This window comes from Bombina bombina, chromosome 6 (genome assembly GCF_027579735.1).
Source record: "Bombina bombina isolate aBomBom1 chromosome 6, aBomBom1.pri, whole genome shotgun sequence".
Lineage (NCBI taxonomy): Eukaryota > Metazoa > Chordata > Amphibia > Anura > Bombinatoridae > Bombina > Bombina bombina.
The window spans coordinates 530427347-530447010 of NC_069504.1; the positions used below are offsets into that span (position 1 = coordinate 530427347).

Consider the following 19664-nt stretch of genomic DNA (forward strand, 5'->3'; position numbering starts at 1 on the left):
CTTAAAAGGATCCCCCACAATATAACATAACAAAGGTAAAGTAACAAGCTAGAAACCAGGTTAAACATATACATAATTTTGTTGGCTCATAAATCTGAATATCAGCTTTTAACCGATCGCTTCCCAGAGAGTTAAAAAAAGAACACTTGCAACAGATGCTGCAACCAGATGGTAGGAGAAAAAAAAAATACATCAAGACACAGTAGTGCAATAGTAACAGAGTGTATTTCTATTATACTTAAGATATGGGGTGCCACCAGAAATATAATTCAGAATGCGAGCCATCTGTACTCAGTTATCCATGTCTGTATGACTATATTTCAAGGTCTTATATATAACTCTAGGAGATATCAAAACTATACTTATTCCTAGTGGTATAGTAATGCCTATCTAAGTCGCTAACACCCTGTGTTAATTAGTGTCTTTAGTAGGTAAAGTCCCTCTAACTATAATATGTACTAGAAGTAGTAATCCAATCTATTGTGGCACAAGTTTTCGCTGATGTCTGTTAAATAATGTTATATGTAATTTAACTCAAGTGATACCTACAGGTTACCCTAATGCTAACTCAGATATATGGGAAAAGAGCACTAGTGACATATAACTATAAGTCAATAGGTTTGCTCAACCAGCCCTCTAAACACATCCATAAGGAAAAAACATTTAGTGTGGAAACACAAAGGAACATCAAAGTGCATAAGAAAACAATTAAGAACCATGTCTCACAAAACTTTTTCTCAGTAATGCGTACTCAGTCCGAGGCGTCAAACTGTGAAGTTTTCATATACTACTGAGTCTCTTATGGTAGTAAGTGACAAGTCTCTGCTATTGCTGCCAAAAGTTAATGAATAACCCGAGAGCAGTCATACACCACTTAGCCGATACCTATCTTGCCTTTCATCATGGGTCTTGAACGTACTGCTGTCTCAGAACAATCTAGTCTCTCAGCTATTGACCCTTTCTCTGGTGGATTAGCCTTCCGTGGTTCTATGAACTCTGCCGTTAGAAGCGGGTACTGAAGATCATTCTCACCTCCCATGAGAAGGTACTTAATACTCGTCTGAGGAGAAATTTCAGTATAGCAAATGTCTAAAGAGTGCTGGACCAATGTTAAATGCACTATTCCACTATAAGCTCCCTTTAAGATGCAGGGATCTTGTATGTCGAGGGTGAGAGCGTGGGTGACGGGGAGGAGAGCCGGGCTGGTTGTACCTGCTAGTTGCGACTCGGGAGTAGGCGAATCAGCATCTGAAGGCTGGGTCCTCTCATCAGCTAGTAACGGACAGGTCTCGCTCACACATCCCTGCTGGCTTATGTATAAATGACCCACAATCTCTGTCCTCTGGGCTCTTGTCACCATAGAAGCAGGGTCCCCAGCCTCTTCCTGGAACATAGCACTCTGCCCCAAAATCCGATCTGTTTCAGTAATGCTGAGTGCTAAAGACTCGGTAAGAGGTGTAAGAGCTAGCAGATCGCCATCTTGAAAGTTGCAAGAACACTTGCAACAGATGCTGCAGCCAGATGGTAGGAGAAAAAAAAAATACATCAAGACACAGTAGTGCAATAGTAACAGAGTGTATTTCTATTATACTTAAGATATGGGGTGCCACCAGAATTATAATTCAGAATGCGAGCCATCTGTACTCAGTTATCCATGTCTGTATGACTATATTTCAAGGTCTTATATATAACTCTAGGAGATATCAAAACTTTACTTATTCCTAGTGGTATAGTAATGCCTATCTAAGTCGCTAACACCCTGTGTTAATTAGTGTCTTTAGTAGGTAAAGTCCCTCTAACTATAATATGTACTAGAAGTAGTAATCCAATCTATTGTGGCACAAGTTTTCGCTGATGTCTGTTAAATAATGTTATATGTAATTTAACTCAAGTGATACCTACAGGTTACCCTAATGCTAACTCAGATATATGGGAAAAGAGCACTAGTGACATATAACTATAAGTCAATAGGTTTGCTCAACCAGCCCTCTAAACACATCCATAAGGAAAAAACATTTAGTGTGGAAACACAAAGGAACATCAAAGTGCATAAGAAAACAATTAAGAACCATGTCTCACAAAACTTTTTCTCAGTAATGCGTACTCAGTCCGAGGCGTCAAACTGTGAAGTTTTCATATACTACTGAGTCTCTTATGGTAGTAAGTGACAAGTCTCTGCTATTGCTGCCAAAAGTTAATGAATAACCCGAGAGCAGTCATACACCACTTAGCCGATACCTATCTTGCCTTTCATCATGGGTCTTGAACGTACTGCTGTCTCAGAACAATCTAGTCTCTCAGCTATTGACCCTTTCTCTGGTGGATTAGCCTTCCGTGGTTCTATGAACTCTGCCGTTAGAAGAGGGTACTGAAGATCATTCTCACCTCCCATGAGAAGATACTTAATACTCGTCTGAGGAGAAATTTCAGTATAGCAAATGTCTAAAGAGTGCTGGACCAATGTTAAATGCACTATTCCACTATAAGCTCCCTTTAAGATGCAGGGATCTTGTATGTCGAGGGTGAGAGCGTGGGTGACGGGGAGGAGAGCCGGGCTGGTTGTACCTGCTAGTTGCGACTCGGGAGTAGGCGAATCAGCATCTGAAGGCTGGGTCCTCTCATCAGCTAGTAACGGACAGGTCTCGCTCACACATCCCTGCTGGCTTATGTATAAATGACCCACAATCTCTGTCCTCTGGGCTCTTGTCACCATAGAAGCAGGGTCCCCAGCCTCTTCCTGGAACATAGCACTCTGCCCCAAAATCTGATCTGTTTCAGTAATGCTGAGTGCTAAAGACTCGGTAAGCGGTGTAAGAGCTAGCAGATCGCCATCTTGAAGGCTGCAGGTGCGGTGACATTCGGATAAACAGCGTGAGAGCTGGATGAAGTGGGAATCCATTTTGTCACCTAATCTTTTTATTGATAGGAGTAGTGCAGCCTCCATTTCTTCTTTGTTGTAGCTCATAGTAGATGGTAGTGGTGGGGAATATTTCACTGTTTTTGTAGTTACTGCGTTGCTTGCATGCGAAAGAACCATGCGATTTAACCTCTGGTTGCAGGGAGTGTAGGCCCTGAATAAAGATGTTAGTTTTAAGTGCGTGTGCTATTACCCTGTTCGTTTTGTCCCTCTTGGATATGTTCAGGAAGCCTTATTATCTTCAGTTGGGAGTTTCAGGGTGTCCTATTGAACATTTTTGTCACTTTTCTTAGACTAGTATTGCCAAGCTCCAAAATTGTGCAGCCATTCTCCACGGCAGTTGGCTCCGCCCCCGCCATGATTTTTATTTTAATTAGTACAATGTCTCTTTGCTCTCTTTTTATTATGTTCTGTAATTATTAATAATTTGTATTATTTCTTCTTGTTTAGGTTGTGATGCTAGAGGCTCTAGCAAGGATAGAGCAAACAATGCTGAGTTCCAATCAGTTGCTGGGAAGGATGCATGAGACCATGCGTATCCAGCTGCGGCTTCATTGCTTGACTCTAGAACGAATAATGCGTTTAGAGGCATTGTATGAAGCCGCAGCTGGAGATGCCCAGGACGATAAAGGTAATGCTGATGCCCCATAAGTGAATTAATCCTCCATCCACATGTTGTTCTTAGTTTATTTAGTATGTTGCCATTTGGCCAATTTTGTGTTTCTTGTTGTGCCTGTTGCACTATTTCACCTTGTCAGATTTTTAGTAAGTGGCCATGTTGGCCTTTGTTTTCCCTTGTCAACTCCCTGAAAGGACTGTGATGCACTATTTCACCTTGTCAGATGACTCCAAAGGGGCTGTGTTGGCCTTTGTTTGCCCTTGTCAACTCCCTCCAAGGACTGTGATGCACTATGTCACCTTGTCAGATGGCTCCAAAGGGGCTGTGTTGGCCTTTGTTTGCCCTTGTCAACTCCCTCCAAGGACTGTGATGCACTATGTCACCTTGTCAGATGGCTCCAAAGGGGCTGTGTTGGCCTTTGATTGCCCTTGTCAACTCCCTCCAAGGACTGTGATGCACTATTTCACCTTGTCAGATGACTCCAAAGGGGCTGTGTTGGCCTTTGTTTGCCCTTGTCAACTCCCTCCAAGGACTGTGATGCACTATGTCACCTTGTCAGATGGCTCCAAAGGGGCTGTGTTGGCCTTTGTTTGCCCTTGTCAACTCCCTCCAAGGACTGTGATGCACTATGTCACCTTGTCAGATGGCTCCAAAGGGGCTGTGTTGGCCTTTGATTGCCCTTGTCAACTCCCTCCAAGGACTGTGATGCACTATTTCACCTTGTCAGATGACTCCAAAGGGGCTGTGTTGGCCTTTGTTTGCCCTTGTCAACTCCCTCCAAGGACTGTGATGCACTATGTCACCTTGTCAGATGGCTCCAAAGGGGCTGTGTTGGCCTTTGTTTGCCCTTGTCAACTCCCTCCAAGGACTGTGATGCACTATGTCACCTTGTCAGATGGCTCCAAAGGGGCTGTGTTGGCCTTTGTTTGCCCTTGTCAACTCCCTCCAAGGACTGTGATGCACTATGTCACCTTGTCAGATGGCTCCAAAGGGCCTGTGTTGGCCTTTGTTTGCCCTTGTCAACTCCCTCCAAGGACTGTGATGCACTATGTCACCTTGTCAGATGGCTCCAAAGGGGCTGTGTTGGCCTTTGTTTGCCCTTGTCAACTCCCTCCAAGGACTTTGATGCACTATGTCACCTTGTCAGATGGCTCCAAAGGGGCTGTGTTGGCCTTTGTTTGCCCTTGTCATTTCCCTCTAAGGACTGTGATGCACTATGTCACCTTGTCAGATGGCTCCAAAGGGGCTGTGTTGGCCTTTGTTTGCCTTTGTCAACTCCCTCCAAGGACTGTGATGCATTATGTCACCTTGTCAGATGGCTCCAAAGGGGCTGTGTTGGCCTTGGTTTGCCCTTGTCATTTCCCTCTAAGGACTGTGATGCACTATGTCACCTTGTCAGATGGCTCCAAAGGGGCTGTGTTGGCCTTTGTTTGCCCTTGTCAACTCCCTCCAAAGACTGTGATGCACTATGTCACCTTGTCAGATGGCTCCAAAGGGGCTGTTTTATCATTCTGAATTATTTTTAAAGTTATCTTATTTATGTTTTATGACATTCATAAATCATATATCTCATAATAAAAAGAATGTCATGAAGAGGTTTATTTTTCTTATTTATTTATTATTTTTATTTTGAAATTTTTTTTATTGAGTTTTCATTTTAACACTTTCAAACAAAAATACAAACAAAACATATCAGGCTTAGGCATGTAAATTCAGCATATTAATACTATTGGTAGATTTCTAGTATTGTCATAATTATTGGCATTTTAACAATTTTATAATCTATATCGTTATAGGCGGGTGAGGCTTGGCCCCGGCTCTCTCCTACGACCCCCCAAGTCTAGAATGTGATCTCTATGGGGTTCCTGTACCTCTGTGTCTGTTAGCTTCATAATACATAATGAATGGTTCCCACTGGGTTATGAACTCTTCTTTCGTATTCAAAGTTTCTGCTGCTAGACTAGCCATTTCATAATGGTAATTTATTTTATTCTTAATAGCTATAAAACTTGGTGGGGCAGTTTTCCAGTGCTGCGCAATGCAGATTCTAACCACTGTGCAAATGGTCATTGCTATTTTCTGGTGCTGTTTTAGAATATTAGGAATCGGGAAGTGTAATAATGCCTGTTCAGGGGATAGTGTAATGTGTTTATGAAAAATTGTACTGAGGAGCTCTGAGGTTTTTCCCCATATTTATCTGGCCACATCACACTTCCACCACATGTGGATATATGTTCCCCTATCCTCACATCCTCTATAACAAGGATTCAATGATGGTCTTTCTGCCTCTCCAAATCTTGTCGGATAAATGTACCATTTGAACGCTACCTTAAGGTAGTTTTCTTTCAGTATAGCATTATGCGTAAATGATAGACCTTTCAATAGTCTTCCAGGTCTCTAGAGACCAGGTCTTATCTAGGTCTTTTTCCCACTTCAGAATGTTTTTAGGTTTTGTTTCTCTAGTTTGGTTATTAAAGGTAGGATATAGCAGGGAGATGATCCCGTGAGTCACCTCTTTGGAAAGACAAATTGACTCAAAGGCTGTGTTCATTGGTAATCTCGAAAGCTCTGTAATCTCTCTAACTCTGGATTTTAACTGCAAGTAGTGGTACCATATATTTCTATCTTGGGGGTCTATATCTCTATAATGTTCATATGAGAGGAAACTACTATCTGTGTATACATCCGCTATTCTATAGAGCCGTTTGTTGGCCCATTTTTTCTGTACGTTAGTGTCAATGGAGGTCTGTGGTAAAACTAATGGCGTCAATTTAGAACTACTTTGGATTAGGGGATATCTCATTTTCAGTTTGTTCCACAGGAAGATAGTGTGAGTTATTGTTACAAATTTATGGATAGAAGGGGGGCTATATTTTTTTGGGGTCCAAAGTAGTCTGGAGATGAGGTCCGTGTCAGCAATCTGTGATTCTATTTTAGTCCATAAAGGCTGTAAGGTCTTATTAAACCAGTGTGTCGTTTGGGCCATACGAGCCGCATAATAATATGATACCAGGTTGGGGAGACCCACTCCACCTTCCCTTCTATGCATGCTCATAAGTCTTTTATTTATTCTGGGGCGCTTTCCCTGCCAAATGAAGCGTAGGATGTCCCTCTGCAGGGCGTTTAACTCTGACAAGGGGATAGAGATTGGTAGGGATCTAAATAGATACAAAATTTTCGGAAGTAGGGTCATCTTGGTGAAGACTATTCTTCCATAGAAGGAGATCTTGAGTTTTAGCCACTTCGTGATCAGATTTCTTAGGTGCGCAAACATAGGGGGATAGTTTGCCTGATATAAGGCGTGGCCATCTACTGTGAGATATATTCCAAGATATTTAAGGTTTTTTTGTGCCCATTTAAAAGAGAAGTTAAGTTCTAGGAGCTTTTTGGTATGTTGGGGCAAGTTGATACTGAGTGCTTCGCATTTGTCACCATTTATTTTATATCCAGATAGGGTCCCATATTGATGGAGCATAGCATATAGGGGGGGAAGGGAGAGTAATGGTTTGGTTAAGGATAGTATGATATCATCCGCGAATAGCGAGATTTTGTATTCGCTATCCCTCAAACGAATACCAGCAATGTCAGGGTTATTTCTAATCTGAATGGCTAGTGGCTCTATACATAGAGCAAATAAAAGTGGGGATAATGGGCATCCCTGTCTCGTCCCGTTTCTGATTTGTATATATTTGTATATATTTAGATTGGTACAATGAGAGTCTGACATAGGCTGAGGGATGAGAGTAGAGTGTTATAAGAGCGTCAAAGAAAGCTCCTGTAATACCTGTTTGTTTCAGTTTCTTATTTATTTATTAATGTGATTTCTACTAAAAGATCTTTTATGTTGATAATCCTTAAGTGACGCTGACCACAAATCTTAATTTATGGATATGCATTCCTAATGTACATTTTATTATAATTAATTTTGACATCAACATACACATATAATATATTTAAAACAGACTATTGTCTGAATGTTGGCAACACATATATTCAAATTTTCCTTACATCTTATTGTAGTAATATAAAAAACAAATCACTGTGTGTAATGCACACATTTTCGATGATTAATCTCTTTCTATTATTTCTGAATATACTGTATGTAATTATCCAATGATATATTGCTATAGGTAACATATAATGTATAAACCATACACATTTTCTTAATGTATATAGTAGCATTATTTCAATGTTAAAACCTGCTGCTTCCTAAATGTTTCCTAATCTTCCTATTCTAATGAAATATATAGTTATTACCAACAATGGATTATATTTCATATATCACAGTATTATGTTATATAGCGTTACATTATTTGAAGCTGTGCATTACATGAAAAAAACACGCTTGATAGATAACAATATGGCACATACTAGTTTTTAAAATAGAAATACATTTTTTATTGACATGCAAAGGATTAAAATCCATCATTGGTTCGGATTATGTTTTTTATGCGATCTTGGATGCTCCATTTGCATAAGACATCACATGCAAAGGATTAAAATCCGTCATTGGTTCGGATTACGTTTTTACGCGATCTTGGATGTGCCATTTGCGTGACATCACATGCAAAGGATTAAAATCCGTTATTGGTTCGGATTACATTTTTACATGATCTCGGATGCGCCATTTGTGTAAAACGTCATATGCAATGGATTAAAATCTGTCATTGGTTCGGATTACGTTTTTACGCGATCTTGGATGTGCCATTTGCGTGACATCACATGCAAAGGATTAAAATCCGTTATTGGTTCGGATTACATTTTTACATGATCTCGGATGCGCCATTTGTGTAAAACGTCATATGCAATGGATTAAAATCTGTCATTGGTTCGGATTACGTTTTTACACAATCTCGGATGCGCCATTTGCGTAAAACGCCACATGCAAAGGATTAAAATCCGTCATTGGTTCGGATTACGTTTTTACGCAATCTCGGATACGCCATGTGGTGTAAAACGTCACATGCAAAGGTGTTGAATCCGTCCTTTGATTGGATTACGTTTGCGAATGAGAACACACGTTTCAAACCATGATTTTCTTGGATTATGGATTGTGTCAATCATGTACATTGTTGAAACATAGATAAATATCTATTACTGGCTGTCTTGTTGAAGAAACAAATGAAGGCAGTGTTGTTGATCCTGATTCTATTTTGAGGCAAGTGTTAATCCATGAATGTTCAGCGATGAATATACTCCATCTTATTTCATATGTTTGTCAACAATATTTCCCCATTAAAATAAATAAAATATGTTATGTTTAATTTTCTACACTGAAAATTCCTAAACATGCGCATTTGTATTTGAATTAATTTCTCAATATGCATTGACCTTTATCATGTTATTTCCTGATATTTTTTCTTAATGTAAATGCTCAATATCGTGTCATGTATCGATTCCACATTGTTCTTCTCTAAATATAGTACTGTTAGCATATATTTTAAATGTCAGTGTTAAACCCTAAATGTATCTGTCCTTAGTTATGTTGAACATACAATTTTATCACTGTTTGCAATTTTCTTCTCTTTTCTTCTCAAGTGCTTCAATCTCTTGGTCTAATGTGTTGAAGGAGCATCAATACACTACTAGTTTTTAAGTGAACACATGGGTGAGGCAATGACACTCGGTAGATATATGCATCCACCAATCAGCAGATATGTTCTTTACTGCTCCTGAGCTTTCCTAGATAAACCTTTCTGCAAAGTATAACAATTCACAGAATATGAGTAAACGTGAATGTTGTTTAAAGTGTTATGCTCTGTCAAAATCATGTAAGCAAATTTTCTTTTTTGATGCCCCTTTTAAATAGATTTAAAAAAACAATAGACTTTAATCTCGCTTTAAAAATAAACACTTTATTTAGCACATCTAGAGAAATATGGCATACTGGCTTATTATAACAATCAAATATTTTCTTGTTTTAACAAGTATATATATATATATATATATATATATATATATATATATATATATACCAACAAGCCCCAAGAATTAGTATATTTTAACATATGTTCTTGTTTAAAGGGACAGTCATGTCAAACAAAAGATTCATGATTTAAATTGTAAATGTAATTTTAAACAACTTTTCAATGTACTTTTATCACCATTATTTCTTTGTTCTCTTGGTGTTGTTTGTTGAAAGCTAAATCTAGGATGTTCATGTGCTAATTTGTTAGCCCTTGAAGAGTGCCTCTAATCTGAATGCATTTTAACCACTAGAGGGCATTAGTTAATGTGTTTCATATAGAAAACATTGAGCTCATGCACGTATAGTTACCCTGGAGTGAGCACTGATTGTCTAAAATGCAGGTCTGACAAAATAACTGTAATAAGGGGTCATTTTGCAGAGGTATAGATAAAAGGTAATCACAGAGGTAAAAACGTGTATTTGTATTAAAATGTTGGTAATATGTAATAAAGGAATTATATTTCTTTTGAAACCAAAATAATTTGTGTTGACTGTTCCTTTAAGCTGTGTTGTTGGCATCAACATAGTGATATGCCATCATGTATAATTGTAATGGTCATTGTTTTGTATTAGGACAACAGTTTGGACATCACATCACAAAAACAAATCAACAAGGACAGCATGTGATGATATTGTCTCAAAACACTTAGCCTATTCTATACAGAGTGTGCTCCACAAGTGTAAGAAGACAACATCATCATATACCTATCCTTTACACATTAAATAACTTAAAATAATATATATACATAATTACTTCTTCCTTTCCTTCTTCCCACGAGACGGAGGCTCTGGAGAGGGCAAATGGGCACTCTGATGAGTCCTCCTTAGAGATGATTGGGGATGAAGGGGAGGAGGAGTAGTATGAGTAGTTGGGGTTTCACCAAGCAGAGGAGGAGATGGAGAAGGCCCAGGAGCTGAGGGTCCAGGAGCTGAGGGTCTTTCCATTCCTGGTCTGCCTGCCAACTCCCGGAGGGCCTGCAAGATATTATTTTGTCCTTCAAGTAGCCGGTTCATTGCGTTTGTCATAAACTGTTGGTATTCCTGTTGTTCCCTCCGGGAGCTCTGCATTTCTATCAGGAAGGCCCTCATCAGCTCCACTGAGGATCTTGTGCACGGCGGGCTGCTGGTGCACGGCGGACTAATGCACGGGGGGCTGGTGTTGCACGGGGGGCTGGTGCAGGGATGTCTTCTGCATGGGGGGCTTCTTCAGGGGGGGAAGGTGCAGGGATATCCTCCATTTCTCCCCGAGGTGGCGTGTCACCTTCTGCACCACTCTCATACCTGAGTGAAGGAGGAGCCTGTTGGTGCTGTGTTTCCTCCTCCCTGGCCTCAAACTCTGTATAATTGAAAATTAAAGAAATTGAGATAATAGCACAGTTCCAAATAAAGATGTAAATGTTCTATTTGAAAATGTATTAATGAGGCTGCCTTCGTAATTCAATTGTAACCGAAATCAAACAATACAATTTACATATTTGCAAACCCGTCTTTCGGCTATCTAGATGGTCAATATAAATGTATTTTTGCGTGTGTCTTAAATCTGTTTAAATGCACACCTAATCTGTAGACTAAATAGTCATATATATAATTTCTTTTGCGTGTGAATGGGTTATGTGGTGGATGTAAATAGATTATTGAATGAGCTTACCAGCAGATGAGAGGGGCAGGTTCCCAGTATCAATTCCTGCTTCGATACCGACTACGGCCACCTCGGAGATGTTTGGACGCAGCATTTCCTCCCATCGGCTGTAGACAAATGTCTGTTCCGGCCCGCCACCAGTCCCTGCATGGTATGCATTCTCCCTTGACATCTTCTTCTTGAGTTCACTTCTGCAATCCCGGTAGCGATGCTGTGTTGATTTGACATCCCTCCTGCACTCCCCCACTGCAATGACAGCATTCATGATCTCCATCCACAACTTTTTCTTATCTGAAGGGGTGGCCTTCAGTGCCTACAGCCTCCTAGCCCTCTCCATATAGGCTGCTATGAGGACCTCCTTCTCCTCTGTGGTATACCTCTCCTCCCTCTGCCTGGGCTCCCATGTGATGTGAGCCTCTGTTGTCCGGAGTGTATTGCTCCCTGTTTGCGCTCCTGCCCTACACCACTGGGCCCAGCCACTTGTTCATCTTCAACAAAGTGGCTGGGCCCACCCACCCCTTCCTGTCCCACTTCCTCTCCCCCTTCCTCTCTAGTTCCTCTCCCCCTTCCTCTCCCCCTTCCTTTCCCTCTCTCCTGCCTATCCTGCTCCCTAACCTCCTCCATAACCTGCTCCCTAACCTGCTGTGTAACCTGCTGCGTAATAAGCTGTAAGAGCTCCGCGCTGATCTCCTGCCTCGGCTCTCCCCTAGCCCTCCTTCCCGCCATACTCGTTCCAAATGTGAAAGTGCCCAAATGAAAGGGGGTCAAAATAATGAACTAAAAGTAAAAAGTGCTCAAAGTGCTTAAATGAGGGTATGTAAACAATAAGTTGTTGTAAATCAACCAAATTCAAACTATGGGATGGGTATGGGATTAAAGGGAATGGGCTATGGAGTGTATGTGTGTGTATGTAGTGCTACTGATATGCGTATTATGTATTGAATGTGTTTGCGTGTAAATGTGTTTATGTAATGTACCAAACAACAGTACTCGCACACTCACCCAGACAAATTCTCACTCACTAACTTTGTCTGTCCCTAACTAACTCTCACTCTCTCTCACTAACTAACTCTCACTCTCACTCACTGACTCTCACTCACTAACTCTCTGTCAGGGTGCCAGGAATCCAACTGATACAAGAAGTGCAAAAATATTCACACCTTTATTAATAGCAAAAAATAATAAAAAGTCCACAAGTCAAATAACAAGCCAGGAATCAAAACCAGAGCTGGTAGTCAGACGAGCCGAGTCAGGAGCCAAAGCGAATAGTCAGACGAGCTGGAATCAGGAACAAGGAAAACAGCAGAGTCAGGAACAAGCCAGGGAACCAGGAAGGACGTCAGGCAGCCAGGTAATACACAGGAACTCTCACAAACAGGTCTGAGACAATGCAAAGGCAAAGCATACTGAACAGAGGCCCTTTAAATAATAAGTGATGACATCACAATTCTGAGACTGCATCCTGTCTCACATGGATGATGCACACCAGTCTGGGCATAAAAGGAAGTGCAGGAATTGAGCAGCATCCCCCACAATGCACCATAGTCAGGAAGAGAGGTGAGTAAAATGGCTGCCAGCAGCACATGGCAAACACAACAGGGAAAAAACCCTGACACTCTCTGTTTGTCACTAACTAACTCTCACTCTCTCTCACTAACTAACTCTCACTCACTAACTCTCTGTCTCTCACTAACTAACTTGCTAACTCTCTGAAACCTCCAACGCCTAGACCTGCACCTATCTTGAAAAAGCAATACAGTCAAAGAAGCCATGTTTCTAGTGTGCTTATATACCCTATGTAAATGGTTAATGATGTACCGGTTTGCAAAGTAAAGGAGGTTCAGGTGTTAGTTGTTTTAATTTGCGCATGCTCATATGGAGTTTGTAAATGCCCATATGTATTTGTGGAATGTGTCCAATGCGATGATGTCATAGTGATCATTTTGCATAACATTCTCCAAATTTAGTATCCCAAAATCTAAATGTCGATTTCTGTTCGTATCGTATTAGTTAAGTGTTGAAAAAGTTTATTTTGTACTAATGTTTTGTAATCGTCAATGCAAATGATTTGTTTGTGTATCAGTGTGCAATTCATTTTTCATGTTGTTTTGTTCCGTGATGCAGATCGCAACGTATTTTGATAATCCTCGTTTAGTGTAAATGTTGTGTAGTATTAGTAGTAAAGTATTATGAATGCTAAATGCGTATGTGCTATGTTGTGTGAGCGATTGTTGTTTGTCCATTTGATCTTATTTTAGTTCGTGTCCATGATGTTGTATGCGTGATATGACAGAGCAGTGTGTAGTTCTCGCGATATCGAGTGTTAGAAGAAAAATCTGTGTATTCTTCAATTTTATCTATATGGGAGATTCTATTACACGTCCATGATTCCACTAGGGAAATAAACACGGTACTTGTATTACTGCATTGTGTAAAGAGGTTGTTTTCAGACTTGTAACCCCAACGTTATAAGTGTGCAATGAAAATAACTTACACGAAATAAGCGAGCAGCCATAATGTCATAACTTGTAATCTAGCTGATTGTTTTTTAGTGACTAGTATTTTACTTTTTGTCTGCAACAATTCAAAAAAATTAGTCTGTAGTGCATCTTAAAAGGACAGTAAAGTCAAAATGAAACCATATCAATTCAGATATACAGTAGTATGCCATTTTTAAATAACTTTCCAATTTACTTTCATTAATATTATCTAATCTTCCTTGTTTTCTTGGTATTCTTTGCTGAAAAGCATATCAAGGATTTTCAGGAGTTAGTAAGTGAATGATGGCTACAGACTCTTGTCCACTCAATGGGGCCTATTTATTATAGTGCGAGCAGGCATGATCCGATATTGCAGATCATGTCCGTTGCACATCGATAAATGCCGACAGCATACGCTCGGCATTTATCATTGCACCAGCAGTTCTGGTGAACTACTGGTGCAATACCGCCCCCTGCTAGCAGGGGGTGTCAATCAACCCGAACATATTCAATTGGGTTGATTTCTGTCCACCGTCTCAGAGCAGGGTTAGACCGCTGCTTCAGGCTCGCCAGAAACACGGCGCATCAAGCTCCGTACGGAGCTTGATAAATATGCCCCAATGTGTTCAGCTAGCCCCAGTCAGTGCATTGCTGCTCCTTCCGTAAAGGATACCAAGAGAATAAAGCAAATGTGATCATAGAAGTACATTGAAAAGGTGTGTAAAATTGTATGATGCATCTTAATCATGAAAGAAAATTGGTTTCCTTTGCAACAAAGAAACTAGAGGGGGAAATATGAACATGTATATTATTATTATGGTCTTTTTTACTATATACTTTTAGTTTGCTCATTTGCTTTAGTTTAGAGAAATTCCCACATAGAAAACATTAAGAATAAAACAAAGATTCCATTTTACTGTAAAGAAGTCCTAGCAAGGATTCCCTCAAATAAGGAAGGTTATAAGCAGCTCATTTCAGTTATTTATTATTTTACAACAAAGACATCTAATATATATGAGTGACCATATTTCAGAATAAACGCAAATAATTATTCAGTTGTGTATTTTATAGGTCATAGGGCCATGATTTATATTTATAGGGCCTAAAAAGCTTTTATGCTGGTAAACCCATATATACAAAATTCAACATCTTGTCAATAATATGCAACAGTGGAATTCTGCTGTTTAGATTACCTCAGAGCTGATAAATGTCTGTCCAAAACTGTGCAGTTTTTTATGCCACCTTGTAGCATTAAAAGTAAAAAAGGGCAAGTTATAATAGAGAAAAATAGATACAGTAGATAGATACACTAGAATAGATAGATGCTGTAGAATAGATAGATTGATAGATAGATAGAGAGATAGAAAGATAGTTAGAAGTCAAAGGAACAAAAAAGGTGAAAATAAAACACTCTACTTGCGCGCTTACCTGATCGCATATTCTCAAGTGATTTAACTCGACATGAAAATATGAATATTTCACATTCCCATGTTCTTCATATAGATTCATTTGTTCTATTTAACAATAAATACATATTTATATATGATTATATATAGGTATAGATATATTCAGATACACAGTCATGGGCAAAAATATTCGCACCCCTGCATTTGTGTCAGATAATGCACCATTTTGCCCAGAAAATTGTTGCAATTATAAATGTTTAGGCATTCTTATGTTTATTTCTTTTGTTTGTATTGGTGTGACACAAAAAGGTGGAAAAAAAAGCCAAATCTGACACATTCCATGCAAAACTCCAAAAATGGACTGGACACAATTATTGACACCCTTAATTCAATATTTGGTAGCACACGCCTTGGAAAAAATAATTGTACTCAATCGCTTCCTGTAACCATCAATGAGTTTCCTACACCTGTCTACTGGAATTTTGGACCACTCTTCTTTCACCAACTGCTCCAGGGTGTCTCAGATTGGAAGGGTTCCTTTTCCCAACTGCTGTTTTGAGATCTAATCAAGGTGTTTCATGGGATTGAGATCTGGACTCATCGCTGGTCAGTTCAGTACTCTAAAGCACTTTGTCTTAAACCATTTCTGAGTGCTTTTTGACGTGTGCTTTGGGTCATTGCCCTTCTGTAAGACCTATGACCTCTGATGGAAACCCAAATTTCTGACACTGGGCCCTACAGTGCACCACAGAATTCTTTGGTAGTCTTCAGATTTCAGAATCCCATGCACACAGTCAAGACATCCAGTGCCTGAAGCAGCAAAGCAACCCCAAAACATCAGTGAACCTCCACCATGTTTGACTGTAGGAACTGTATTCTTTTCTTTAAAAGCCTCATTTCCTTTTCTGAAAACAGTAGAATGATGGGCTTTACCAAAAAGCTGTAATTTTTTTTTTGTCTGGAAGTTAATCAAGATTCTTTATCCACCAATCGAACCATCCTTCGTTGTAATCTTTGAACATTTTTTCTCTTTCATCCACATCCAGGGAGATTAGCTACAGTGCTATGGAATGTAAAGTTCTTGACAATGTTGTGCACAGTGGACACAGGAACATTAAGATCACTGGAGATGGACTTGTAACCTTGAGATTGTCCATGCTTTTCCACAATTTTTGTTCTCAAATCCTCAGGCAATTCTTTGCAGTTCTTTCTCTTCTCTATGCTCAGTGTAGCACGCAGAGACACACAACTGAAAGGTTGAGTCGATTTTTCACTATTTTAACTGGTTGCCGGTGTGATTTCTATATTGTCAGTACCTTTTAATTGATACAGGTGAGTTTAATTACAAATTACAGGAGCATAACAAACTTGGAATGCAATTATTTATCACAATTTTGAGAAGGTGCCAATAATTTTGTCCTGTCCATTTTTGGAGTTTTGTGTGGAATGTGTCAGATTTGCCTTTTTTTTTTTTTTCTTCTTCTTCTTCACTTTTTTGTGTCATACCAGTACAAACAAAAGAAATAAACATGAGAACGCCTAAACATTTATCTGACAGAAATGCAGGGGTGCCAATATTTTTGGCCATGACTGTATATAGGAATATCTATTTATAACATATTCAGCTATGTGGAGAACATTTGAATGTAAAATATTTATAGTACATACATAGTTAAAACCTTTATTAAATATGAATATTACATAAATATGATTTTTCATGTTTTCCTCTACTTAATTGCAAAAGGCTCCTATCCACTTATATATATGTCTGTATATGTATACATATGTATTTATGTAAATACATATATACACATATAAATACATATGTATACACACACACACACACACACACACACACACATATATATAGATTCAAATTCAACCTTATAGACATTCCTGGTACAACTGTGGATCCAAAAGAAAGAAAAAAATCCCAAATGTTATAAAAGTTTTGTTTTATTTAGTTTTTTAAAAGTCCTTTTAGTGCATACATTGTAATCTTGCCCATATAGTCTTATATCTATAGAACACATATATATTAGATAGCACCGTACTAACGAACACCTTTAAATTCTGATTTTCATTTTATTCTGCTCCAAGAGCCCAAGAACAGCTCCTTTTTAATGTTTTTAATATATTTTCCTCATGTTTGGTTTGCTGCCTCGAACTTGATACACTGACAATTTGGGGCAGACCAATGCAGAAATATGGAGGAATATATTTATGCCTGGGAACACAAGGTTCAGTTCTAGCTGATTGCTTTCTGGCTGTTTAATATATTATTATAATTCTTATAATTTATTTGTAAAACGCCGCCAAATTCCATAGCGATGGGTACATGATTCGTGGTAAAAACTAAATACAGATACATAAGCAGACTAAACAAAGCAGATTAATACAGGACAAGGAAGGCCTTACTTTGAAGAGCTTACAATCTACAGGGTATCTCAACAAGTCTGTTCTAAAACAGATGAGATACTTCCTTCTGACTACTATAATAATGCAGTTATATGCATAATTAGCACCATATGTATTGTATAATGTGCACAGTCTAATACAATCTGTTTTCCTTTTTGTTTAGGTTTGGTATTCACCCTGTAGCAGGTCGCATGCCTGGTCAGCTTAATGTCCTGTTAGCAGAGGCAGGAGTGCCCTATGATATTGTGTTTGAAATGGATGAAATTAATGAAGATTTCACAGGTATGACGTAAATGTATTCTTCTGTTTAATAATACTTATGTAAGTTAATTGTTGTTTGATAGATAAAGTCATTGCTAAATCAGGTGGAAGGTATCCTAAAGAGCCTTACAATTTCTATTTACCGTGCTATTCTAGAGATTTTGTCATAAAACTATTAAAATGTACTTGTTGTGTATGGGATAATGGTTTAGGCTGAACAGAACATGAATGTGGTTATGCTAAAGAGTAAAACAGAGAAAATATGTAATAAAAAAACTACCTCAAACCCTCATTTATGTATTAAAGAGCACATCTGAATTCATTATTAGTCAAATGAAGTTTATACTGGAATAAGACCATCTCAAATTACATTTAAGGAAAAAGAATGCATAAATATTGTGAGTTGGCATAAGATAACTATTAATCATAACATCTCAAATTCTTGTGAAATATTTGAGATTAGTAGTTTAGCCTCAATATACTCTTATAATAGGTAGAAATTTTAGACAGATATCCCATCCAATACACATACTGCTCCACGGGGTAGTAAATACCAGCTCTGGAAATAAATCTGACACCGGCCTTTAAAGAGACTGACATTTTTTTTGCATCTAAGAGAGAATATTAAAACATGTTTTGTTTTTATGAAAAATTAATATTTCTGTACTGAGAAAAAAAACATTTATATTTTTAAGCTTATGGAGGGACATACCGCTCTTTACCAATGAAACAGTGGGAGGTCTGCTTATCAGCCATTGAACAATCAGTTCAGTTGCACTTCTTGTAAGCTTCAAAATCCAAATAAATAGCTGTAACTTACATATATGATAGAGATGTTTAGAGTTTTCTGTCCCATAATGTTCTTGCTTCAACATGCATGCACAAGCATCCACACACACGTTTCCAAATCCCATTTATTTGTTTCAAGGGCTTTATTTGTTTAACGATACAGTATTGGCTTTCAGTTGGTGGACAGTGTAAAGTAAAAGCAATTAAGAAGGAGGTTTTTGAAGCTTAACTGGATCATTATTTAATTGGGTTCCAGTCTGGTTGGATGGAGGTAGTTTGAAGTAATCTCGTAAATCAGAATTGTTTTTCTGCCTTTGAAGATATAGGGTCCCCAAGTATGTCAACATTGTTTAAAGGGAGGTGAAACGCAAAAAAATGTACAATTTACTTCTATTAACCCCTTAACGACCCTTAAGGGCCCTTAAGAACCTACGCCGTACCCTGTAATAAACAACACAAGGGGACTCTGTATTTAGTGCCATATTGATGTATCCTTGCATTAGTGAAGCCTAATGTATTTATCTTTTGATTTAATGTATGTTTCTTGGGAGTCTCATGCATAGTTCTGATGAACAATGGTATCTTTATCTATGTGCTTAATTTACCACAATTTAGAAGCAGCCACTGAATTTAAGTGGTTTAATATATATTCCTTTTTTGGATTTTGAATTTCACCTTGTTTCTCTGATCATTCCACCCGAGGGTGTGATTTTTTTTCATTGAATATTTCATGAGTAAGTGCTGGTAAAAGGTTTTCTCAGTGGCACAGCACTGTTTCCTCAGGCTATACAAACATTCTCTCACCTGCTACACTTATACCTAATGACACCCAATCAGCAATCAGAATAATTACACACCCACTGAATGAGACGTGTCATGTAAATAGTATAACCACATTTACAACCTGTGTATTAATAAATGAGGAAAACCCCCACAAGTATAGTGTCCATAACAATCTCCTAGATAACAGGACAATACTGTTAAAAGTAATGTGATATTTGGAGCATCTATATCGCAAACAGATAACACTAATAACATGGAGGGGGCGTAGTCAAATACGTCAGATTCGTCATAGTATTGACAAAACAAAGACACGGAAAAAGATAGAGATAAAAGTCATAAACAAGCACCTTCTAATGCATCAAATATCAAATATAGCAAATATGG

General features: G+C 38.6%; 1 pseudogene; it reads left to right on the plus strand.

Annotated features, from left to right (window-relative positions):
• Window positions 1-19664, plus strand: part of LOC128663230 (NAD(P) transhydrogenase, mitochondrial-like) — a 402446-nt pseudogene that overhangs the window by 338398 nt on the left and 44384 nt on the right.